Source organism: Pelobates fuscus, chromosome 8 (assembly GCF_036172605.1).
Source record: "Pelobates fuscus isolate aPelFus1 chromosome 8, aPelFus1.pri, whole genome shotgun sequence".
NCBI lineage: Eukaryota > Metazoa > Chordata > Amphibia > Anura > Pelobatidae > Pelobates > Pelobates fuscus.
The window spans coordinates 59,348,187-59,374,819 of NC_086324.1; the positions used below are offsets into that span (position 1 = coordinate 59,348,187).

Here is a 26,633-nt window from a genome sequence, read left to right on the forward strand (position 1 = left end):
AGGCAGCCGCCTAGGGCGCAACTTACTAGGGGCGCCGGATCCCTGTCCCCGGTGCGCCTCCTCATGCTGCGCCGCCTGAGCACTTTAGCAAGCCCCAGGCGGCGCAGCACTGCTGTGTGAGGGCGGCCGGGTTTGAGTGACCGGCAGGAGGGAAGCGCAGAGCGCTCCCTCCTGCCGGTCTCCATGTAGCGTGGCCGGGCAGCGCGGAACGGGGACAGGAACCTTTGTTTCCTGTACCCGGCCGCCGGCGGAATGACAGGAAGTGCTCACTCAGTGAGCATTTCCTGTCATTCCGCCGGCGGCCGGGTACAGGAAACAATGGTTCCTGTCCCGCGTTCCGCGCCGCCCGGCCACGCTACATGGGCAGGAGGGGAGGGTAAGGACCACTAAGGGGGGGGGGGGTGTTAAGGACTACTAAGGGGGGGGGGTGTTAAGGACCACTAAGGGAGGGAGGGAGGGTTTAAGGACCACTAAGGGAGGGGGGGAGGGTATAAGGACCACTAAGGGAGGGGGGAGGGTATAAGGACCACTAAGGGAGGGGGGGTGTATAAGGACCACTAAGGGAGGGGGGGTATAAGGACCACTAAGGGGGGGGGGGGGTATAAGGACCACTAAGGGAGGGGGGGAGGGTATAAGGACCACTAAGGGGGGGGGTATAAGGACCACTAAGGGAGGGGGGGTATAAGGACCACTAAGGGAGGGGGGGAGGGTATAAGGACCACTAAGGGAGGGGGGGTATAAGGACCACTAAGGGAGGGGGGGTATAAGGACCACTAAGGGAGGGGGGGTATAAGGACCACTAAGGGAGGGGGGTATAAGGACCACTAAGGGAGGGGGGGTATAAGGACCACTAGGGGAGGGGGGTATAAGGACCACTGGGGGAGGGTATAAGGACCACTAAGGGAGGGAGGGGGTATAAGGACCACTAAGGGAGGGGGGGAGGGTATAAGGACCACTAAGGGAGGGGGGGAGGGTATAAGGACCACTAAGGGAGGGGGGGAGGGTATAAGGACCACTAAGGGAGGGGGGGAGGGTATAAGGACCACTAAGGGAGGGGGGTATAAGGACCACTAAGGGGGGTATAAGGACCACTAAGGGAGGGGGGTATAAGGACCACTAAGGGAGGGGGGGTATAAGGACCACTAAGGGAGGGGGGGTATAAGGACCACTAGGGGAGGGGGGGTATAAGGACCACTAGGGGAGGGGGGGGGTATAAGGACCACTAGGGGGGGTATAAGGACCACTAGGGGAGGGGGGGTATAAGGACCACTAGGGGAGGGATGGGGGGTATAAGGACCACTAGGGGAGGGATGGTTGGGATAAGGACCACTATGGGAGGGGGGGGATAAGGAGCACTATGGGAGGAGGGGGATAAGGAGCACTATGGGAGGGGGGGGGATAAGGAGCACTATGGGAGGGGGGGATAAGGAGCACTATAGGAGGGAGGGGGGATAAGGACCCTATCCTACCCCACAAACCCTCTCTTTTACACTACACACATACACAATGCATCCCCCACACACACACAGAAACAAACAATGCATTCCTACTCACACACAGACACACCCGAAACACACAATTCATCCCTTACGTTCTCTTACATAATTAATGCACCCCTTACAGACACACACTGCATTCAATTACATACACAGAAACAAACCTTGCACCCCTTACACACACACACACACACACCCAGAAACATACAATGCATTCCTTACAAGCAAAAACACACTACATCCCCTATAAACACACTACATCCCTTACACAAATTGCACACATAAAACATCCCCAACTCACGGATGGGCCATGTAGGTGGATTTATGGGTGGGCATTGTAGGCGTATGCCCCCTGGGGGCCCAGACCTTGAGCTGTGTAAGGGGCCCTAAAAAATGGAGCTGCTTCCTGTTCGTTAATTGTTGTGAGCACTGTTAAAAACAGTCTCTAGAGAGCCTCTTCTACACCAGACCTGTGGAGCCAGACTGAGCCCATCATCAGCCTCTTGTCCTCATCTGGTGGTAAGTAGGCAATCCAATATATTATTAGTGGCACTAATCTCTAATTTACCTCACATTAAATGGATACTATAGTCACCAGAAGCACTACAGCATAATGTAGTGGTTCTGGTGTCTATAGCCTGTGCCTGTAGGCTTTCTAATGTAAACACACTGTCTTTTCAGATAAGACACTTTGTGAAGACTGGCGTTGGCCCATATGGCAGAGCATATGGGCGGGGCATTGTGATGTCACATGGTGGGCTGGACATATGGGGGGGCGGCAAAAATTTTTTGCCTAGGGCGGCAAAAATCTGTGTGTATGTCTATCTGTCTGTCAGCGAGTGTCTGTGTGAGTGTGTGTGTGTGTGTGTGTGTGTCAGTGAGTGAATGTCTGTCAGTTAGTTTCTGTGTGTGTGTGTGTGTCAGTGAGTGTATGTCTGTCAGTGAGTGTATGTGAGTGTATATCTGTCAGTCAGTGTGTGTGTGTATGTCTGTCAGTGAGTTTGTGTGTCTGTGTGTGTCAGAGAGTGAGTGTATGTGTGTCGGTGAGTGAGTGACATGAAGGGGCGGCAAAATGGATCTTTGCCTAGGGCGGCAGAAATCCTTGCACCGGCCCTGTGAAGGACTAAAAATCTTGCAGCGTCCACAAGGTCCCCCTGCTCAAGAAAGCACATGTACAGGCCCGTCTGAAGCTTGCAAATGAACATCTGAAAAATTCAGAGGAGAACTGAGTGAAAGTGTTGTGGTCAGATGAGACCAAAATCGAGCTCTATGGCATTAACTTAACTCGCTGTGTTTGGAGGAGGAGGAGTGCTCTCTATGACCCCAAGAACACCATCCCACCATCAAACATGAAGGTGGAAACATTATGCTTTCGGGGTGTTTTTCTGCTAAGCGTACAGGACAACTGCACCGCCTCAAAGGGACGATGGATGGGGCCGTGTACCGTCAAATCTTGGGTGAGAACCTCGTTCACTCAGCCAGGGCATTGAAAATGGGTCATGGATGGGTATTCCAGCATTACAATGACCTAAAACGCACAGCCAAGGCAGCAAAGGAGTGTCTCAAGAAGAAGCGCATTAAGGTCCTAGAGTGACCTAGCCAGTCTCCAGACCTTAATCCCACAGAAAATCTGTGGAGGGAGCTGAAGGTTCGAGTTACCAAATGTCAGCCTCGAAACCTTAATGACTTGGAAAGGATCTGCCAAGAGGATCGGGACAAAATCCCTCCTGAGATGTGTGCAAACCTGGTGGCCAACTACAAGAAACATCTGACCTCTGTGATTGCCAACAAGGGTTTTGCCACCAAGTACTAAGTCGAATGGGTCAAATACTTATTTTATTCATTGACATGCAAATCAATTTATAACTTTTTTGACATGCGTTTTTCTGGATTTTTTATTTTTTTGTTATTCTGTCTCTCACTGTTAAAATACACCTACCATTAAAATTATAGACTGATCATTTCTTTGTCAGTGGGCAAACGTTCAAAAACAGCAGGGGATCAAATACTTTTCCCTTCACTGCATGTCTTTCAAAGGAGTGTCTCCAAATACTTGAAAGGTGCGGATAGAACTGTAAGACCATGGTAGTTAATTCTGGTGATCACCAAGGACAGGAGTATGTTCCAACACCTGTTAAAGGTGCTCTCCGTGGTCACCATATTGGTTATGGTGCCAAGCAAATCCTTGTGTTTTCCCAACACTAGTAAAGAATAAGTACACAGCAAACACGGTTTAATTTTTTATTTTTTTTTTCTTTATTTTATTTCTTCAAATTTTCCATATTACAATTTACGTACATTACCTCTAAAGCAATAATACAATAATGGACAGATTCATTCAAAACAACGTTACAACTATGCTTCCAAATTTAAATAACCATATCCATAATTCCCATATATTCCCATAGAGGTATAATAAAAACATGTTCCTTTCATACACAGAGACATACCTTCCGGATAATCCATTCCTATATTGTCCATTATACCTATTCCTGCAAAGTAGGAACAGTATTACAAGTGTTCATCCAGAAGCATACACACTGCGGGGGGGCCCAACCACTCAATAGTTATACATTTTCATCCTTATTGGCAATAAAGTTATCAACAATTGTATCCCATCTGCTAAATTTCTTTAAGCCGACCTAATTGCCTAAAATTATTCCCATTTCCATCCTACTTTGGTAGATCACTTGTTTTTTAATTTCACTCCACTCTAATATTTTATTACTTTTCCAGTGTCTGGCCAAAACCATCTTAACTGCCATTAAAATATGAATTATCATCATACTTTTCTCAGTAGGCATAGAAGGCCATCCCAGATGTAACAGGAAACTTTGTGGTGTGAAGGGTATATATAGCCGACACGAGTTGTAAATCTGCCTATATACAGTTTTCCATATATTTTTTAAATATCTGCAATGCCACCAGATATGGAGATAGTCTCCTATCTCTTCTCCACATCTCCAACAAGCGGGATTCTGATCTCCGTATATTTTGGCCAATTTATCTGGGACCATATACCATCTGTTTAGGAGTTTGTAAAAATGTTCTACTATATTTAAGCAGTGAATCAATTTGTTTACTTTAACTATCGTGTTTATCAAGTCTTGCTCAGGGATTACAGTTTGTAGATCTTTTTCCCACTTAATCTTAGATCTCCATAGAAAGGACTTCTGGGGGATCTTTAAAAATTCATAACATCTGGAGATGTGACCTTTGAATCTATATGTTTCAATAATCTTCTTTAGAGTACTTATATTTTTGTTAAGTTGAATATCCAAAAATTTCGCCAAATAAGACTTAATTCTCAAATAGGTAAATATCTCCCTATTGTCAATCCCAAACTCTAACTGTAATTGATTAAATGGCTTAATTTTCTCTGTATCAATTATCTGTTGGATATACTCAATACCCTTATGTAACCAGCCACTGATATTAATATCGTCAATGTTATTATTAATCACCTCTATAGAAAAAAGGGAAATAATCTATATTCTATTTTGTCATTTTTCTTAATTTTATACCAATATCTCCATAAACTATGTATAATTGTCGAATTTTCTAGGTGGACTGAATTATTTTTGTTTTCTTTCCTCCTTGTTGTCCAAAACAGAGCAGATAGGCTATTTATCTCTACCATTGCTTGCTCTATTTCATACCAAGCTTGATCTTTTTGATCTGTACTTAACGTATTAACAGTATGTGCCAGCATACATGCATTATGATACTCTATTATATTTGGGGCAGCAAGGCCCCCATCCTTTCTTTTCTTAGATAATAATTGTAAACTTATTCTCGGTTTCTTACCCTTCCAGATAAATTTGGAAAAAGCTACCTGTATCATTTTTAACCACGAGTTTGGGACTTGTATAGGAATCATTCTAAAAAGATAATTCCATTTAGGCAAATCTTTCTTTTATTATGGCATATGCGTCATGGGGTACAGAAGAGAAAGAGGAGGCATTGTGGGATAACACGAGTTAACAATATCAAGATAGTGTGCAATGCACCTCAAAGAAAGATTGCCATGGTTTTTTTCTTTTTTTTGTGGAACAATCATGTAAACAGAGTGGTACAAGCTTGGTTGAGAAACAAAAGTAATAAAGTTAGGCTTCATATACAAGTCTGGTGGTCATAGCTAAACAAGATATTTTTTTTGTTTTATAACGACTTAGGAACAACATAGTAATACAGGCCTGGTAGTATTTGCGGGTCATATGAACACACAGAGGGTTATTAAGGCTCAACTAAGCTGGTATAGTGGGCAGAGTCGTCCACGCTAAAACATTCTGTTTGAGAGTGACCCTAATTGCAACTACTGGGCAGCTTTAGCTCTCAGGGTTGGGTACACTAAATACTATCGCAATCCGGCATAAACTTTTAACCCATTCAGCACTATTGTGTCAGGAAGGTTAAACACGAGTTACAGTCAGCAGCTTAGCGTTTGTTATGAGTCAGTAGCGGAGTTGCCGTATTTAGGGGGTAACAGGGGTATCTTAATCGATCAATACACAGGTTATTAGTGTGTAACTAGATAGGGGGTCCATTTAGGCAAAATATATGAACGGATAGTATTTATACGGCCTGTCCAAGAGATCTCTCTGCCAACCCACTCTTTTAAGGTCTTATTAGTATTTTTTATGAGAGGAAGGAAATTAACCTCAATAACTTTATTTATGTCTCTTGGTATTTTAATGCCAAGGAACGAGATATATTCCTTGGCCCAGACGAAATCATAGGAATTTTTAATAAAGTCTCTTTCTTCCCTGGATAAGTTAGTTGTCATTATTGTGGTCTTGTTGGTATTTATTTTATAGTTTGAGAGTTTACTGTAATGGCTCAATATTCTCATCAGTTCCGGCAATGATGATCTAGGATTCTGCAACATGAGTATTACATCGTCAGCATATAAATTAATCTTGTGTTCAAAGTTGTTAAACAAAAAACCCTTAACATTCCCGTTTTGCCTTATGGTCTCTGTGAGAAACTCGATAGTTAAAACATAAAGCATCGGGGAAAGAGGGCATCCTTGCCTAGTACCGTTCCTGATAATAAACTAGTCTGCTTCTATCCCTGGGCCTATAGTCCTGGCTGAGGGAACGGTGTATAGCGCCATGATGGCGTCGTAGACCGTTCCTACTAAGCCAAACGACTTCAGTGCGCTTCCCAGAAAGTCCCATCTGACCCTGTCAAACGCTTTTTCAGCATCCAGTGACAGGGTCAGAAGGGGAACCTTTCTCCTAATCGCAACATCATGTACATCCAGTATTCTTCTAAGGCCTCCTGAAGCTGCTCTACCGTGGATAAATCCGGTCTGATCTTGATGTATTAAAGCAGGGATATAAGTTTTTAACCGATCTGCTATAATCGAGGCATAGATCTTTACATCTCCATTGAGAAGAGATATTGGACGGTAATTCGCCAATTTGGCTGGGTCTTTATCCGGCTTCCAAATTGGAACAATGTTCGCTTGAAGCATCTCCCTGGGGAACACAGCATTTTCCACTATTTTATTAAATATCCTGGCAAGACGTGCCAAAGGGTGTCTCTATATATCTTATAAAATGTATTTGAATAACTGTCTGGGCCAGGCGCTTTATTTATCTGTAACTTATTTATGGCTACTATAATATCTTCTGAAGTTATTGGTTTATTAATCTCACTCAGTTGTTCTCTAGTTAATTTGGGCATTTTTTTATTTTTGAAAAATTCTGCAGAGGAAGTTTGTTGTCCTTCAGTATCTAAGTTATATAGTCGGCTGTAATAATCATTAAAAGCTGCCCCGATTTTTTTCGGGCATAATAACGTTTCCTTTTCAGTTTCAATTTTATGAATCCTCCTCATTTGTTTTTTATTTTTCAATTTATTAGTAAGCAGCCTATCTGTCCTATTGCCTTTATAGTACCAGTTGATCTTTAGGGATTGTAGATTTCTCTTTTTCTCCTCTAGTAGTAGGTCATTTATACGGTCTTGTATTAATAGCATTTTTATACTTTTCTCCTGGGTAGGTAAGAGTTTATTTTCATTAGATAAATTATAATAATCTACGTAAAGATCCTTCAGAGATTGTCCCTTCTTTTTTTTATCATTAGTACCCAGCTTAATTAAATAGCCTCTGATGACGCATTTATATGCGTTCCAGACCACTGGGAGCGAAACGTCTCCACATTTTCCTCAAAAAACCTATCTGTCATATCCCCAATATATTCTCTATTTTCTTTAGTCGAAAGAATATTATCATTTAGTCTCCAATTGGTTCTATTTGCCCTGTAATTAGCTATATCCAACACCAGAATTATGGCGTTTTGGTCCGACCATGTCACTTCGTCTATAAGAACTTTTTTAGTACTGTTGGTAAGGCCGACAGAGCCCAAGAATAAATCAATTCATGAATATGAGAAGAATGTTCTGGAGAAGCATGTGAAATCCCTCTCCAGTGGATGGAACACACGCCATATATCCAGAAAACCATATTTCTTAAGTATCCTTTGAAATTGTACTGCCTGTGAGGTTACTGCTTTATTTAACCCGACAGGATTTAAAGTTTTCCTATCCAGATTTGCATCCACTATGCGATTAAAATCACCCGATAGGAGTAATTTACCCTGTTTTATTCTTTCTACTTTATCAAAGAGATCATAAAAATACTTGTTTGAGGGGTTATTGGGCGCATACACATTTACCAACGTATATAATTCTGTTTGGATTTTAATTATCATTATAATAAATCTAGCTTCCTCGTCTGTTTCTTGATAGATACACGGTTTAATTAATATAAAGAAGAAACCCAAATTACACAATTAAATACAATTACACAGATTATGCAATCCACCCAGAGTAATGTACTACAAACCAATGAGCCACAAATTAACAACATGCATACATAAATTGTGAACTTAAAAAAAAAAGAACACATATAGTGATGTAATAAGAATGATAAAGTATTAAACCGGTACAAGATTTCCAAAATAAAATCTGTTTAACATAGATGCTTCTCATAACTATTTAACCCCTTAAGGACCAAACTTCTGGAATAAAAGGGAATCATGACGTGTCACACACGTCATGTGTCCTTAAGGGGTTAAAGGACCACTACAGGCACCCAGACCACTTCAGCTCAATGAAGTGGTCTGGGTGCCAGGTCCCTCTAGTTTTAACCCTGCAGCTGAAAACATAGCAGTTTCAGAGAAACTGCTATGTTTCACTGAGGGTTAATCCAGCCTCTAGTGGCTGTCTCACTGACAGCCGCTAGAGGCGCTTCCGCGATTCTCACTGTGAAAATCACAGTGAGAAGACGCTCGACGTCCAAAGGAAAGCATTGAGTAATGCTTTCCTATGGGCGGTTTGAATGCGTGCAAGGCTCTTGCCGTGCATGCGCATTTGGATCTGACGTCGGCAGGGGGTGGAGAGTTCCCCAGCACAGAGGGAGCCCGGCGCTGGAGAAAGGTAACGGGCTGAAGGGATTTTACCCACTTCAGCCCAGCGGGAGGGGGGCCCTGAGGGTGGGGGGGACCTAATGACCCTATAGTGCCAGGAGAATGAGTTTGTTTTCCTGGCACTATAGTGGTTCTTTAACTACAATAATTGAAGTGCACTCGTGCAATCAAATGACTCGTGGAATTAAGATCAGCTGCACTCAAACCATTATATTTGTACTATTGGTGATACTTTTATTAATATTTAAACCTCAGACTCTATGGCGCCTTAGAAATAACTATCTTAAGACTACCCTTTTAAGGAAAGTTGTATTCAATATCTAAAAGAAAACCTTGAATTACAAATCTACAAAATCCTCCATTATAAAATGATCATTTCAGAAAATATAATATATAATGTAATTAGAGAGAAAAGTGTTTTAAGCAAACATTTAAATTATGCAAACATACTGTAGGCAGAATACCTTTTCAGATCCTGCACCAAAGATTTCTCTACCCCCCTCCCTCTCCCTCTTCCCCTCCCATCACTAAAAGTGTAATCATTTATTATAAATTTATTTTTCAAACATTTGAATTTCATAATATAGAATTATATTCAGTTTAAAATATTTTAATGCAGTTTATTGAAAACAAAAAACTTTTTTATCTAATCAAATGTGGCATGCATAGGCGCACTTTAATAATTGGACACTAGATGGTAGCAAACACCAGGGAACACAACTACAAATTATACAAGCACACAGAGACCAACAGGGTTATTTACTAAAGTGAGAATTGTCGAGTATTCAAAGTGAATTTAAAATTGAAAGGATCACTAGAGGGTCAGGAACACAAACATGTATTCCTGACCCTATAGCGCTAAACCCACCATTTAGGTGGCTTGCCCCTCCTTAGCCCCCCTATAAAAGTTTAAAACTCACCTTATTTCCAGCACCGCGCGAGACCGTCGGTGCTGGCTCCGCCCCCTTTTATGACATAATCAAAATGGCAGATTTTTAGCCAATCAAATGCTTTCCCTATGGCTAAAATCAGCACGGGGGCGGGGCCAAATGCCGTTTTGGCCAATCAGAACCTCCTCATAGAGATGCATTGAATCAATGCATCTCTATGAGGAAAATTCAGTGTCTCCATGCAGAGCGTAGGGATGCTGAATGGCAGAGCTGCTTACTGTGCAGCACTGACCAGGAAGCACCTCCAGTGGCTATCTGAGGAGTGGCCACTTGGAGGTGTCCCTAGGGGCAATGTAAACACTGCCCTTTCTCTGAATAGGCAGTGTTTACATGAAAATGCCTGAAGGGAGCTATTATACTCACCAGAATAACTACATTAAGACGTAGTTGTTTTGGTGACTATAGTGTCCCTTTAAGGCCAAAATAGCTAAAATGGCAAAAAAATCTCCAAGTCAATTGTGCTTCCAGTTTGGTCATTTACTTTGAATCTTGGCAATTTTGTTTTACATTCTATATTTTTGTGGTGCTTTTGATGAACAACATGCAAGTAAAGACATTTTGACAGATCCAAGATTAGCATGTGAGAAAAACTGTATACGTCAAGATTACAGCAGATTACTATATAACGATTTTAACTATATTAAACTTATACGTCAAGATTACAGAATCTGGCGTCCGCCGATTCTGAGACGTGCTGTGTCTGAGTCCTTCCCAGGTGGCAGGTTGCATAGTGCATTAGCTCGGTTCTATGAATGGCGCCGTAGGACTCGTCCAGTTGACTTCTGCTGATGTGGGTGGCCTGTTGGGGCTAGGTTCCAAATTGCCCTCAGGGGAGATAGGTAGATGATGAGAGTAGATGAGAGTTTGACTCCATGAAACGACGCTGGAGGTCCTTAGCCTTTGCAGGAGGATGGCCAGCATCTTCTAAAACCCTATAGGAAAGCATTGAGTCAATGGGGAAGGCCTGATGCATGCGAGGTGCTCACCGCGCATCCGCATTGGGATCCCCCATCAGCTTAGGAGGAGCCGACGCAGCAGAGAGGAGCTTTTGCACTGGAATAATGTAAGTGTTTAAAAAAATTTTTTAACCCTTTACTTGCCACTTGGAGGACAGAGGGACCGTTTAGTGCTAGGAATACAACTTTTTTCATACATTTTACTTTTTAACCCCTTAGTGACGGGGACATACAGGGTACGTCCGCGGCAAATATGAGCGCCAGAAGGTTATTGCAATGATGCCTCGATGTCGATGATATTGTCAGTGAAAATTATGTTTTTTGCATTTTTCACACACAAATAGCACTTTCACTAATGATATCATTGTTGTCAGTGGCGTACATGCCGTGGTTGCAGGGGTCGCAGCTCAGACGGATCCCTGCGACCCCCTGCGGGTAACCGCCCCCATCTTTTGCAGCCCCGGCCCGCGCGGCAAACAGATCAGTTTCGCACCGTGGGCCCCATGTATTGTGTGTACGCCACTGATTGCTGTGATACGTTTTACTGTTTTGAAACACTAATATTTGTGTTCAGCTGAGTCTCCCGAGTATAACAGTACCCCCCATGTACAGGTTTTATAGTGTTTTTGAAAGTTACAGGGTTATATATCAGGCTTGATTTTCCGTTTTTTTTTCACATTGAAATTTGCCAGATGTTGCCTTTGAGAGTGTACGGTAGCCCAGGAATGAGAATTACCCCATCATGACATACCATTTGCAAAAGAAGACAAACCAAGGTATTGCAAATGTTCAGTCTTTTTAGTAGCCACTTAGTCACAAACACTGGCCAAAGTTAGCGTTGATAATAGTTTTTAACACACAAACAAATATAAATGCTAACTTTGGCCAGTGTTTGTGACTAAGTGGCTACTAAAAAAGACTGGACATACCCCATATTGAATACTCTGGGTTGTCTACTTTAAAACAATATGTACATGTGAGGTGACTATGTTTCTATGGAGACTTTATTTAAAAGAAGAAAAACTACCACAACAAGAGGACATAGTCTTAAATTAGAGGGACAAAGGTTTAAAAATAATATCAGGAAGTATTACTTTACTGAGAGGGTAGTGGATGCATGGAATAGCCTTCCAGCTGAAGTGGTAGAGGTTAACACAGTAAAGGAGTTTAAGCATGCGTGGGATAGGCATAAGGCTATCCTAACTATAAGATAATGCCAGGGACTAATGAAAGTATTTAGAAAACTGGGCAGACTAGATGGGCCGAATGGTTCTTATCTGCCGTCACATTCTATGTTTGTTTCTATGTTTCTACGTGTGATTCAGAGATTTATGACAGATAACAGTCTTACAATGCCACTATTGATACATTTAAAAAAATATTTGTTTTGAAACAACAATGTCCTACTTGTACTCATAGCCCTATAACTTAAAAAAAAAGAAGTTAAGAACATGTTAACATTGGGTATTTCTAAACTCAGGACAAAATTTAGAAACTATTTAGCATTGGTATTTTTTGGCGGTTGCAGATCTGTAACAGATTTTGGGGGTCAAAGTTCGAAAAAGCTTGTTTTTTTAAAACATTTTCATCATATTTTATATTTTTTTCTTATAGTAAATTATATGATATGATAAAAATAATGGTATCTTTAGAAAGACCATTTAATGGTGAGAAAAACGATATATAATGTGTGGGTACAGTAAATGAGTAAGAGGAAAATTACAGCTAAACACAAACACCGCATAAATGTAACAGCCCTGGTCCTTAACGGTAAGAAAATTGAAAAACGGTCTGGTCACTAAGGGGTTAAAATGTTTTTTGATTTTGTTATAGAACATTTGTTTAAAATCGATTCAGGAAGAAAGACAAATATTGTCTGTTAACATCATCTGACAAATGTTGGGCAATTTTTGATCTCAAAAAGTTGTTTAGGTTCTTTAAACTGGTAAATATTGTTTATGTACGATGCATATCAAATGTGGGATCCCTAGCCAGCTGACCCTTTGCTCTGGTGGACAGACAAACAGTGAGACAGATGGACGTAATTTGAAACATACACATACATACCTATTCACCTTCAACCCTATGCGATCAAACATTTATTGAGACACCTTGCTCCTATAAGTTGCAATGTAATTGTTACACTTACCTGTGTATTTGCTTTAACCCTGACTCATAGAGATGGAGCCTACAGTTAGTAACCTGTTACCATTAAAGTTACCATTAAAGTGGTATATATTTGTATTATTTGTTTTTCTTCACGTTCTTATTAATCATGCTCCAGAACCTACTTGTCGGACACCAATATGGGCTTCTCATAATAACATATTGGATGCCTGAGGCATAAATTGCTATGGATTTTTGCAATTATCCTGATCATGCTTTCCTCCAAAACATCCTGACTTTTATACAACCTACCTTTCACCATGTTTTCCATTGTTGGGTCATATTTTGTTATTCATTTATTACCAACATTCTGAACTAGGGAATATAAAGAAGAAATAAAAAATAGTGTACATAAAGACAGAGACAACCTATCAAAATTAACGGTACTGGAGATAACACATGATTTCAAAACAAAAACATAGCAATATATTACAGTAGCAAAATTGTTAAAGGGACATTACAGGCTTCTTGCTTGAGGAGCAAATCTGCAGGACGTCAGGATCATGACTTCATATCTTGGTGGCCAGCACTCAGTTCATCCTGTGGGGGACAGACATGATGCAGAAGACATGAATCATCAGCCCAGCACCAGCACAGAAAGACATACTCTTGTAAGGGATGTGTACAGTGAGTCTTGTGTCTCAGTATGGGGTCAATGTGTGCTAGTGTGTGTGCCATTGCTTTTGTCAGTGTGTTTGTACTGGTCAATTTGTATGTTAGTGTATGTTAATGAATGTGTGTGTACATTATTGATTGCATGTTAGTGTTTGTGTTTGTATGGGCTACTTTGTGAGTGTCAGTGTGTGCGCTAGTGTGTTTTAATGTGTTAATTAGTGTATGTAAGTGCCAGGTTTTGGGCTTCTGTGATTTTGTTTTAATGTGTGTGTGTCTGTGTCCACATGTCATTGCTTTGTATGTGTATCTGAAAGCATGTGTGTGGGTCAGTGAGACTGTATGTATGTATGTATGTATGTATGAGCATCAGTGATTGTGTTAAAAAGTACATCCACCCTTTAAAAATATTCTTTAAGTCTCTCTCTCCCTCTGTCTCTTTCTATATATATGTATATGCAGTTGTTATCAAAATGAATTCCCAGTGAAAATAAGAATTATTGTCAACATTTACAGACTTCCAGATGTTTACAATGTGCAACACAAACAAAACCAATTGAAATAGCTCAACACAATGAATGGTTTCCCCAAATGTAAATGAAAATGCAACTTGTAATGACTTCTCCAATCTCAAAATTATTCAAAACCCTAAAGAGAATGCCTCACAACAGCACAAATATGTACAACATGTGTTGTATCAAGCACACCTGATGCAACTTATTAAGGGCTTCATTAGTTGCACCAGGTGTACTTGAGCTGGAACACTTGGGGTTTGTTGAGTGTCACATTTGACTGTATGTTAGAAATATGGCTAAGCCAAAAGAATGGTCCACTAAGTTACGAGAAGAGATCATTGCCCTTCACAAACAAGCAACAGTATACAAAAAGATAGCAAAGGCACTGAAAGTTCCTAGAGACACCGTTGAAAGCATAGTTCGCAAGTTCAAAGTTGAAGGAACAGTGATTACACTACCTGGACAGGGCAGAAAAAATAAGCTATCACTGGCTGCAACCAGATTTCTGAGAAGGGAGGCTGTGCAAAAAACCCTTGAGGGACTGTAAAAGACGTGCAGCAGTCCCCTAGCCACCACTGATTAAAATGAATTACACCTTCCTCCCTCACCTTAACAATAGTGCCAATGTGGGGCTAATGAAACTAATACCTGAAAATAAAATTATATAATTGCCATCTGAAGTCTTCTATCTTCTAACGCTTATCTTCAACCCCAAAAAGGCCATATGAGAATCAAGAATTCCTGACTCAACTAATGAAAATAATAATAATAATCATTTGCAAAAAAATAAAAACGACAAAAAATATTCAAAAGTGTGATGCAATAAAATGTGCCTACATGAAGCAATACAAGTATGCACACTCTGAGAGAATTGCGACTTGACAGTCAGAGCGGTCTGATGGGCTAGTTTACTATCCAGTCCATCACATGGCTCCTATAAGGTTTATCTCTGCTATGAGAACCCAGTCTGCTGCAAGAACTTGTGTTGTAAAGATTGATTAATTATATTGTGTAGTGTTTTTTGTTTTATTTGTAGTTTTTTTTAATTTCATTTAGTTGCGTCGCTTGATGGTGGATTTTTTTTATTTGCCAATTTTTTGGTCTGAAGAGTTTGGAAAAAAAATAAAAGATTTCAGATGGGTAAGTGTAATTTTTTACTGTATAGTTATTAGTTGTATTGCCCACCCTCTCACTATTAGTAGGGTTAGTGGGGTAAGTAGGGACATTTACTTTTATTAGGGGTGGCTAGAGGAGGAAAGAATGTGGACATGCCACTGTTTGGGGGAGCGAATAAGTGAGATAGACAGGCAGTGAGAGAGGCAGCTATGGAAAGTGTGTGTGACTGAGAGAAGCAAAGACTGAGAGTGTTATGTGATTGAGAGAGTGGGAGTGTACAGGGTGGCCCATAAGTCCCTACACATCCATATATCTCACTTCTTCAAGAAAGCATATCAATTAAACTGTTAGCAGGTTTTTATCCCCCACCCTTCATGACACCTCTCCTGCAACTGTCAAAAATTACCTACTAAGCCCTCAGCGAATACTTTTCTAACAACTTACTTCGTACCCCTACTTTTATCCCTACTTGTGTCACTATACCCCACTCCCTCTGGAATGTAAGCTCATTGAGCATGGCCATCCACCTCTCTGTTCCTGTACGTGGAGTTGTCTGGTTACAATTAAATGTCTGTTAGTCCACCCTTTGTACAGCGCTACAGAATCTGATGGCGCTATATAAATAATAAAATAATAATATCTTATGTATCCAGTGTATATGTGTGCTGGATGAGTAGGTACTTATGGGCCACCCTGTACATGTGACCTATCACATCAATTTTGAGTTTCCCGCTTGGTGATGCTCTCTGTGCCATGTGACTCCGGTAGTCACATGTTTCCTAATACATGTTACTAGTAACATATTCCTACTGATTTGAGGCTCCAACCCTTTACTTCCTGTAGCAATCTGCACCATGTGACCTCTCCAGTCACGTGACTGCAGTGACATCACGGGGCCTTCAGCTGGATGGGAACTAGCCGCTACCCAGGAGAGTCGGACAGGCTCAGAGCACCGTGGATAGAGGTGAGAGAGAGAGAGAGATCTGGATCCATTGTACTTGTGTCCCTGGGCTATATAGGAGACAGGGATGTGGTTATTCTATATAGAATGTTGGTGATCACCAGGGTTATATTCTCCTCTGTGCTGTGTGACAGGCAGGGAGTATTATGTGACAAGCAGTGACTGCTTGTGCTGAGCAGGAGAGCGACTTAATATTATTAATAGCGGATCTATAGACAGACACTAAACTCACACCAGTAGTAAACTGGAGCTAAAATAGCCGATATGTGACTACTGCGAATTTGGGAGAATCAGATCATAAATATTGCTTCCAGTTTTGCTTCTCAATTCCCTGCAGTTAGGAGTTTTTAAATTAAGCTCTTTATGCTCTTCCATATCTACTGGTGGTCAGCCCTGGTTATTTAGTATGTGTAATCAACATGCTGCAGGGTAACCTCAGCTCAGACTGTCAGGATTCTTCTTTTGGTATGCAGTAGGTTACAAAGCATATATGTCATGTATACATAATGCTAGCTGCTGCTGGATAGTGACCGCGGTGGTTGCTTTCCTGACAGCTATAATTGCATCCTGCCCCTTTAAGATTATAGCTCTTATCCCTCAGGTTCAATGTTAACCGTGCTACTAGAGAACAAAGGAGGTCGGGATAAAATGATTTCTGCTTGAGTACTCAGCCCAGGTGGTGGACTGGGAGATAGTGTCACAGCATGACATGCCCAAAGAGAGAGAGAGAGAAATGACACACTGGCATTAAGTAGAAAATAAATGTTGGTTGGTTTCTAAGATTCTGAGCAGCTTAAAAATTCAGAAAATTGTGTTACATGCTGATTAAGTAGCCAAATAATGTTCCTGCAGGGTTGTTTATTAATGTTAATTGGCTGGAATTCAAAATATTAATTCACCAAACATCAAGTTGTCATTCCTTGAAAACCAATTTGCAAAATTAAGTGATTATAAATCTCTGCAGTCACACTATAAATTCTCTCTGCCATCACCTGCAAATTCCTTTGCTACCTCTTCTCTCATTTCCCTATTTTATCTTTAGATTGTAAGCTCACGGGGAGAGCCATCTACATTTTTGTGTCGGTCTGTTTATATTGTATTGATTTCCAAACTGTACAGCGCTGTGGAATATGTTGGCGCTTTATAAATGCAAGTAATAAAAAAATAAAAAAAACTGCTATTTTTATTGGGGGAGGGGGGAGGGAGTTAAAGGGACACTATAGGCAGCCAGACCATTTCATCTCATTGAAGTGGTGTGGGTGAAGTGTCCCTGTCACCCTTAGCCCTTCAATATAAAATATTCAATTTCAGAGAAACTGCAATGTTTACAATGCAGTGCTAAGACTGCCTTTAGAGGCGCTTCCTGCTGTTTTCACAAAGTTTGATTCCGTGAAATGACGCTGGATGTCCTCACGCTTTTCACGAGGACATCTAGCGTCCTCAAAATCCCCAGAGGAAAGCTTTCCTATGAAAAAGGCCTGATGCGCTCGCAAAACACATTAGGTATCCCCTTTGACGCTGATGTCGAAGGATGCAGAGCTAGAGCCAGTAACGAGGGACTTCCGTGCAAGCCCTTTGAGTGCTGCTGAAGGGGGGCCGTGAGGGGAGGGGAGCAGTGGAACACTTTAGTGTTAGGAATACAACTGTGTATTCCTAACACTGTAGTGTTTCTTTAAAACTCCCAAGTGAATTATACATTTTAGGCCAGAATAGCAAATTTGAAAACCTAGCTAACTTGGATAATTTTTCCAGTTCAGTTCTTTTCTTTTAGCATACATTTTGAAATTCAATGCATTTCACATTTTAGTGTGTCATTTTGACAGTATGTTTGTCGAGGTCTGTTTTGTATTGGTTTAATCTCTGTAAGGCCCAAGCATTCCTTTACATACCTGGTGGATTTATTTAGCCTTTTTTTTTTTTTTTTTTTTAAATTATTGGGAAAGTATTAGATTTCAGCACAAAAAATAGTATTTTTATCTTGAAACTATTAACTCTGCTCACATATGGATTACCTTTTTAAAACTATGTCCTTAATTTAATAATCTTTCCAAATAATTTAATACTGTTCGAGAAACTTTCCAAATGATTTATCCATTGAGGTCTCTTGGAAGTTTTGTAGATAAATCATTTGGAAAGTAAAGTATTGGATCATTTGAAACACTTATTAAATGGAGGCCTCCTTTGGCATCGCTGTAGCGTATATTTAATGCAGTGTTTGCTCTAAGTCAAATAGGCTTTTTTCAGAGATGTTGTGTAATGAATGATAAATACACTGTTCTCAACCTATTAAACAAGCAGATTTGACAGACGCAGATTGGTACGCACACTATTATCCACACTCAATGAGGGAAATAGTGTTGTCAAAACCTTTCCATCTAATTTTTGGTGCAATTTATTTAATGTCGGATTTATAGACATAACATGGCTGAAAGTATTAAATGCAAAAATTATGAGTTCCTATATCCAAATATCAGTTGGTGGAGTAGATAAAGATAAAATCCTCTTTTAGTGTAGTATTTCTTGACATTTTGGTACTTTGCATTCCAACTTGTCTTTTTGCATGAACGTTTTAAGGGATTATTCGCTAAGTGGTGTATTGAAAAGAAGGCTGCAAAATGCAGGATAACATATGTGACTATAGCAGAGTTGGTTAATTTGTTTACTTAAATGAGAAATGTTGGCCTAAATTTAGCTATTTGATTTTCAATTTACTGCAAATCAGAGTTTTGACAAACACCAGACTATGACTAAGATGGAGAATTTTTCCAGATCTGAGTATTTTGCATTTTAATTCTCTACAATTCAGACTTTAGCGAATAACTTTGATTTAGTGTGTGCTGCTTGAGTGCAGCTCAGTCCTGCAGAAATGTTTTGTGAATAGTTTTTCCTATTTTTTGGGGGGGACCTAAAGTAATAGCATGCGATAGCTATCTCACCTCTAAACTGGTCACTTCATTACTTTTTTGCAAGGGTTCATGCTTGCATTGATTAGATTGGGATATAACAGCATTGCTGTCTGTACCATTGTTTAGACCTTGTTTTACAGTTAGCTGCACTGCGATCGAGGGGGATACTATCTAACCCCCCCCCTAGGTGCAAGTTGCTGCATTACATAAACTAACAGCCATCTTATGTCCCAGTAAATCTGTTGCCACTAGCGGCATGGTTGCTTTATTGTGTCTGAGGATGTGAATTTATAGGCTTACAGTTGTATAAGCGACACTACAAGTCACACGACATTCTAACAACCATTCAAGCCTAGTCCTTGTGACCAGTCTCCTAGTTATACACTTCAGCTAGGTATACCTGCAGTATACCCTCGGAGCTACTAGACTTGACCCTATGTATAGTTATTAAAGTCACTAGTCTACTGCTATTTAAGAGCTTTTTTATAAGTAGCTGTTTATTACTAGGATACATCAGAGGTGAGCCATTCTGGCTTGATTGCACCATATAGACTATTCTATCTCGTACCTATGCTATCTCATTATCTACTATATTAACGTTGGTTTATTTATTTATCTATCTATTTATTTATTTATCCTATATTCCAGTTTATACTCTGCAAGTTTGGAAAATATTCTTTTTCCCAACAATCTGAGTATTTTTGCTTTTTCCTATGTGTAAAAACAAGAACTGACATTGAAAGCTCGATCTGATGACCACAGGTGGTTTTACACAATCAATTAAACTTTTCTTATCAAGAGCCTTAAAGAGCTGGTACTGTATCTCCAGATAAAGTCCTTTATTGTATACACATGCAAGGTCACAAAATCAAAGGCCATTGCTGCTTAATATTAACTCCAGATGAGGCACACGTGCCAACTAATGTTTAAATGCTTCGCCAGGTGCCCAGTAAGACTACGGCCTAACAGTAGTGCTTTTGTTTACACAACTTCATCAGTGGAAACCCTGTAAGAATTTTATTGCCTCTTGCAAAATACAGTTATGTGTCTGGAATGAAGAGCTTGCTGGATTGGATTATTATTTGTTTTGGAGTTGGAGGGGGTAGAACACGTGACCTTTCAATATGTGAAAAGTCCCTTTTGGTTACAATAGGAAAGCTGATCTCTATGCCAACTGATTACAGAACATAATCGAATGTCTTCATTAACCGTTGCTTGTCAGCTGCTTGGCTTTGAGTTATGGGCAAGCTGCCACTCTGTTGCGTTAATGGGATTCTTTTTAATAGTGATTGAGAAGCAATCACCTCTTCTCAACAGCGTTGATAATGGAATTTACACTTCTAAATTATCACTGCCATTTCCGTCTAACTGGACAGAGGTGACAGGCCGAGGACATTCGGCTACCCCACCCACAGTGTTCTCATCCAATCATCTGGTCATAAACAATTTCACATCAAACTTTGGGATAGCGCCCAGATTATTATTACACCAAGCTGTAAAGGTTGTTACTTGGATTGTCCTTTTAATGAAACACTGTGGCAGATTATCCGAAATCAAATCCAAATAATATTCCCTTTGTGCTTTTCACAAGTGCTTATTCAGTAAAATGTGAATTGAAAACAAAGTTGCAAAATACAGGCTAAAATGTAGTTAAAGAATTTTCCCACATTTGGTATTTTTGACTACATTTACCAGTTTGGCGTTCAGTTTACTACAGATCATTGTTTAGTGAATTGGCTCATTAGTGTTTTTCTGCGTAATTAAGCATAAGCGTTTTTGTATTTAAATTCAGATATCGCAATCCGACACACTAGGTCAAATAGCCACTAGGCCGAGCTATAATGGTTATGTTGGTCAGTGTTCCTTGAAATACATGTCTCCTAGAGTTGCTCAGTTTGTAGAGGGGAAAGTGTGTGTTAGGTAGATGTAAGGGTAAATGTGAGTGTTGGAACTCACAGCTCCAAAAATAACCTTTAACCCCTTAAGGACACATGACATGTGTAACATGTCACGATTCCCTTTTATTCCAGAAGTTTGGTCCTTAAGGGGTTAACATGCAGAGCTGTAATTGTCAGGATTTGCTATAGTACTGAACCGAAAAAGTTAATAAACTTAGCTGTCAGTTTATCTAAACAGTTGCAATAATTTACACTGAGAAGGATGTCATAATCACCAATCTATGTGATGCACAGAAGGACCCTTACAGGGTTATTCAATAAAGTGAGAATTGTCAGGAAATCCACTTGAATTCAACATCAATTTAGAATTTAGGGCCAATATAACAAAACTGAAAAAAAATCAGCTATTTTGACCTGAAATTTTAAATTCACTTAGAATTATTGATAATTCTCACTTTAGAAAAATAACCGTTTTTAGAGTATCACTGGTTTTGTTCATCGCCCGTCTGAAGCAGTCTCGTAATCAAAAAGAAAAATCTGTCTTAAAGGAACAGAAGCATGCTTCCTTTAGCTTGAAATCTCTAATCTATCTTACTTCAATAAGAAACATCTGTGTTTTGCAAATATTATTATTATTATTATTATTACCGTATATTTTTTATTTAAAAAAAAAAAAAAAATGTATCTAGTGGTATACTTTACAGGTGTAAATAAAAAAAATAAAAAATAAAATATATATATATATATATATATAAAATTAATTATATGCTGTATTAACGGCTGCACTCAGTCTTTAAATAAAATATAACTTATTTCAGAGTTGTAAAAAACAGGATCTACGTTTCAGTCCCAGTTGGGGACTTTCATCAGGATCAATGTTGCAGCCTGAGTGCAAGGATTTTTTTGTGTCACTTTACCCCACTCCCTCTAGCATGTAAGTTCATTGAGCAGGGCCCTCAACCCCTCTGTTCCTATGTGTCCAACTTGTCTAGTTACAACTACATGCCTGTTCGTCCACCCATTGTAAAGCGCTGTGGAATTTAAAGGACCACTCTAGGCACCCAGACCACTTCAGCTTAATGAAGTGGTCTGGGTGCCAGGTCCAGCTAGGGTTAACTAATTGTTTTATAAACATAGCAGTTTCAGAGAAACTGCTATGTTTATCAATTAGTTAAGCCTTCCCCCTAATCCTCTAGTGGCTGTCTCACTGACAGCCGCTAGAGGCGCTTGCGTGATTCTCACTGTGAAAATCACAGTGAGAGCACGCAAGCGTCCATAGGAAAGCATTATGAATGCTTTCCTATGTGACCGGCTGAATGCGCGCGCAGCTCTTGCCGCGCGTGCGCATTCAGCCGACGGGGAGGAACGGAGGCGGAGAGGAGGAGGAGAGCTCCCCGCCCAGCGCTGGAAAAAGGTAAGTTTTTACCCCTTTCCAGAGCCGGGCGGGAGTGGGTCCCTGAGGGTGGGGGCACCCTCAGGGCACTCTAGTGCCAGGAAAACGAGTATGCTTTCCTGGCACTAGAGTGGTCCTTTAATGGCACTATATAAATAACATAATAATAATAATAATAATAATAATAATAATAATAATAATAGAATATAGTGCTCACTGTATCTTTAAGTGAAGAAATAAAAGTATGAAATGTACTTGCAGTATACCGAGCAGGCTCACTGTATAGCGTATGGGTGGTATAAGGATTCTTTGTGCTTCTAGGGAACAGTAAAAAGCGATGATGTCAGGTCAGGTATTTAAAATAATAAAACAAAAAGGAATATGGCAGCTATGGTATGGAGCCAAAAAAAATCCTTTATTTAAATAGAGTAAAAAAGTTTCTAGGCGCGTTTCGCCTATACAGGCTTTTTCAAGTAGAAACTGGTATACAATCTACACATAATTGTCATATCTGTTTGTGTATATATATATGTATGTATGTGTGTGTGTGTGTGTGTATATATACCGAAATTAGGCTTATCCCGTAAAAACATTTTTATAAATTTTTTTATTTTTGTAGTTCATAGTTTAACAGACATGCTTGCATTAACAATTCAGATGATTATATATCACAATGAAAGATAGTAAGGATAACATGAAAAATCAAGAACACAGCACTTGGAGTGGGGGGAGAAAGAAACACTATGGGAGGGGGGGGGAGAAAAAAACACTATGGGACAGGGGAGGGGGAGAGAGGAACATTAACCGGGGGGACCACTAAAAGAAGGGAGAAGGGGAGTTTTTCACATTAGATTAATTACATTAATGAAAAAGTCTAATATTAATAAAATTATAGAAGAAAAACATATTTTAAATGATTTGGGGAAAAAAGTATTGCACCCGGCCACTTCACTTTTCTGCTGCCTGAGGGAAAGGATTTCCAGCATATTTTTTATATTCTCTTTGAATGCACGTTTTGATGCTCATTAAGTACCATTTTGCCTTCTATGCTAACTGCTTTGTCACTTGAGTTCTTGAACTCTCTGTTCTACAAGTGTAGGCTCTCAGGCAGCTGATAAAATAAAGAGGGTATTTTGCACATCGACGTGTCAGAATGTGGTTGTATTACTTCATATACCAGCAGGCAGGAAGCTGATCTACCGTTTCCTCTACTTCACCGTTGTACATTAATTTGTACATGCATGTTCCTATTTATAGTAAACATTTTATGTTGAAAATTATGACTAGAGTTTTGGATCAGTGGTGGCCACTATAGAGTTGTGGTTTCATATTTTCTTTTTTTTTTTCCGTTATTAAGCTAAACTTTTTTTGGTTACTATAGTGTCCCTTTAAGTCTCACTTTATTACATAGCCCTATAAATGTCAGTTGAGCAAGGAGCTGCAAAGTGTAGCACTTTGTGCACTTGTGCACCAGGAGCAAAAACAAGGCATGGCAGCTCTGATCTAAACAAACAAACATTTTTTTTTTTTTTAGACAATCTTTATTTTTCAAAGAGTTTTTTTTTTTTCCTTTTACACAAATAGTAAGTGGCAAGGTACATAACAGTAAAGTCAGTAAACATATGAACAGTAGTACTTCTCATCCAAATAGTTTTTTACACATATGGTAGGTGGCAAAGTACAGAACAGTGAAGTCAGTGAACATATGAACAATTGTACTTCTCAACACACGGTCAATAATCTATTACATACTAAATGCTTATCTGTTCAGTTGGCAGAAGTAACATAGCAATTTAATCGGTGTCTACAATTTGTATGGACTGAGAGGCGTGTAGAGCAACGGTGGTGGTGGTCTGAATGAATCTCTCCACCTGAGTGGTATCTCCGGGCCTCAGTCCGTGGCTTCTACCGTGTGATTTATACATTAGGACGGCTCTGCGTCACATTAGTGTGGGTGTGTACTGCCATGAGTAATCATTGTTTGCCGTGTTACATCTCCCTCTGTACCACTAACGCCCGTTAGTTTTCCTACATCCTCTGTGTGCCCTTGGTTCAGAGTATGACCGGGCTCATCGCTGAGCCGCACTATCCGGGAACACTTCTGGGGTAATAGGTACTCATATTTGCCCAAATTCCAGTCCCAGGTTGACCTCAAGAATGTGTAGGCGAGGGCCTGGTAAGCTAACATTTTCACGTTCAATTTTTGGCGTGGGTGAGGATTGGGCTGGGGGTATGTTTGCTTATGGTACCCTAGTGTCAGCAGGAGGCTCGAGTCCGTCTAGAGTCTGGCTAGGTAGTCAGGAGAGTTACGTTATGCATGTGACCTCCGGTCTTACGTCCATCATGCCCCACATGGCCTCTCAAGTCCATAGTCTCGTGTTTGCTTGCCAGTGAGTCCCTCTCAAGGGTCTGTCCAAGTCGGTCAAGGGGGGAATGTCTGTCGTCCAGTCCGGGGAAGGGGTGAGGGACGGGGGAGGGGGGTGGAGGGGAGGGTGTCTGTCGGGGTTAACCGTGCGCTTGGTTGGTCCCTACGGTTCCCTGGGATGTTCCTCGGGGATTGGTGGTTCCGCTGGCCAGATACACCTCCCAGGGATACCAGGTCAATGCACACTGCTCTTGTCTGCCATAAAGGTCCGCCGTCAGGGACTCCATCGAGTGGATTTCCTCCACCTTTGTTATCCATTGCTGGAGGGTTGGCGCCCCCCTCTGTTTCCACATTGCGGGGAGAAGGGCCTTAGCCGCATTAAGCAGGGGTAAGGTTAAGGACTTCTTATAGGTCTTGATGGGCACGGTGGTGTGGTGTAACAGCATCGTTAGGGGGTCCAGGCGCATCCCTGTCCCTGTTATTTTGTTTATCTCTACCCTGATTCTCTCCCAGTATGTGTTGATGTCTGGGCATTCCCACCATATGTGGATGAATGTGCCTCTGTGTGTGCCGCATCTCCAGCATGTGTCCGGTGTGCTGTCGTTCGTGCGGTGTAGTATGTCTGGCGTTCTATACCAGCGGGTCAGGATTTTGTAATTTAGCTCTTGATACTTCGAGCTGATGGAGCACTTGTGGGTGAGAGTGTAGATTTTGTCCCATTCCTGTGGGGTGAGTGTGTCCCCTGAATCTGTCTCCCAATGCCTCCTGAACTTAAGGTCTACATCCCCAGTGGTCTGGGCCATGAGCCAAGCATATATGGTAGAAATCCCTCTGTGTATCTGTAGTCTATGTGTACAGAGGAGTTCAAAGTCGGTGAGAGGCCTGAGTAGGTGCCCCCGGCCAGGTAGAGAGTGATAGTATGTGTGGATTTGGTGGTATCTGAACCGTTCAAGTAACGTTGGAGGTCTGTCCGGGCATAGCTCCGTGAGTGGTTTAAGTCCCCGCGTGTTACTCCATTGGTGCAGGTACATCCAGTCAGCCTGCTGGAGTCCAGCTAAGTCTCGTCGGGTCAGTGCGTCTGCCAAGTCTGGGTTGTGGGTGATGGGGGTTAGAGGGCTAGGGGAGGTAGTGAGCCTCATTTTGTAGCGTACGGCTGTCCATACCCTGATCGAGGCGTCAATAAGGGGGTTACCAGTGCGTAAGTCAGAGTATGTGGCGGTGTGTAGCCACAGTCTGGAGGGAATTTTCCTGTCCGTTTGATCCAGTTCGAGGGTTACCCATTGCTTTGTGGGGTATTGTACGTGCCAGTCTGCCAGCCTGTGTAGGTGTGCGGCGCGGTAGTAGGTCTCAATGGAGGGCAAACCCGTGCCTCCTTTCCGCTTTGGGAGTTCCAGCGTGGATTTTTTAATCCGGGTCTGGCGGGATTTCCACACGAATTGTCGAATAGCAGTCGACAGGGAGCTAAAAAAGGCTTTGGGCACGGTGATCGGTACTGTTTGGAAGAGGTATAGGATCCTGGGCAACACGTTCATCTTGATCGCATTGATGCGTCCAAACCAGGAGATATAGTAAGGGGACCATTTCTTGATGTCCACCGTCAGGGAGTGTAGCAGTGGTTGGTAATTGTGTAGGTATAATTGGGATGGGTCTTTGGGCAGCCAAATTCCTAAATATTTCAGTTTGGTGTCACACCATTTGAAGTGGTATTGGGAGTATAGGTGGGGTGGGGGGCCGCGTGGGGGAGGGAGGTAGAGGGCCTCTGACTTATCTGTATTGAGTTTTAAGTTGGAGAGTGTTCCGAACTCCCGAAATGCTGTGAGGAGGTTCGGCAGGGATATCAGTGGCTGAGTGAGGAAAAACAGC

General features: G+C 41.1%; 1 protein-coding gene across 1 annotated transcript in view; it reads left to right on the top strand.

Annotated features, from left to right (window-relative positions):
- The first annotated feature begins 16,183 nt into the window (after positions 1-16,183).
- The window catches only part of LOC134571552 (ras-related protein Rab-5B-like), a 44,217-nt gene continuing 33,767 nt past the window's right edge, over positions 16,184-26,633 (top strand). Inside the window, exon 1 of the mRNA XM_063429893.1 lies at positions 16,184-16,211. The gene's annotated coding sequence lies outside the window, so the exon portion shown is untranslated. The remainder of the gene's footprint in view (positions 16,212-26,633) is intronic.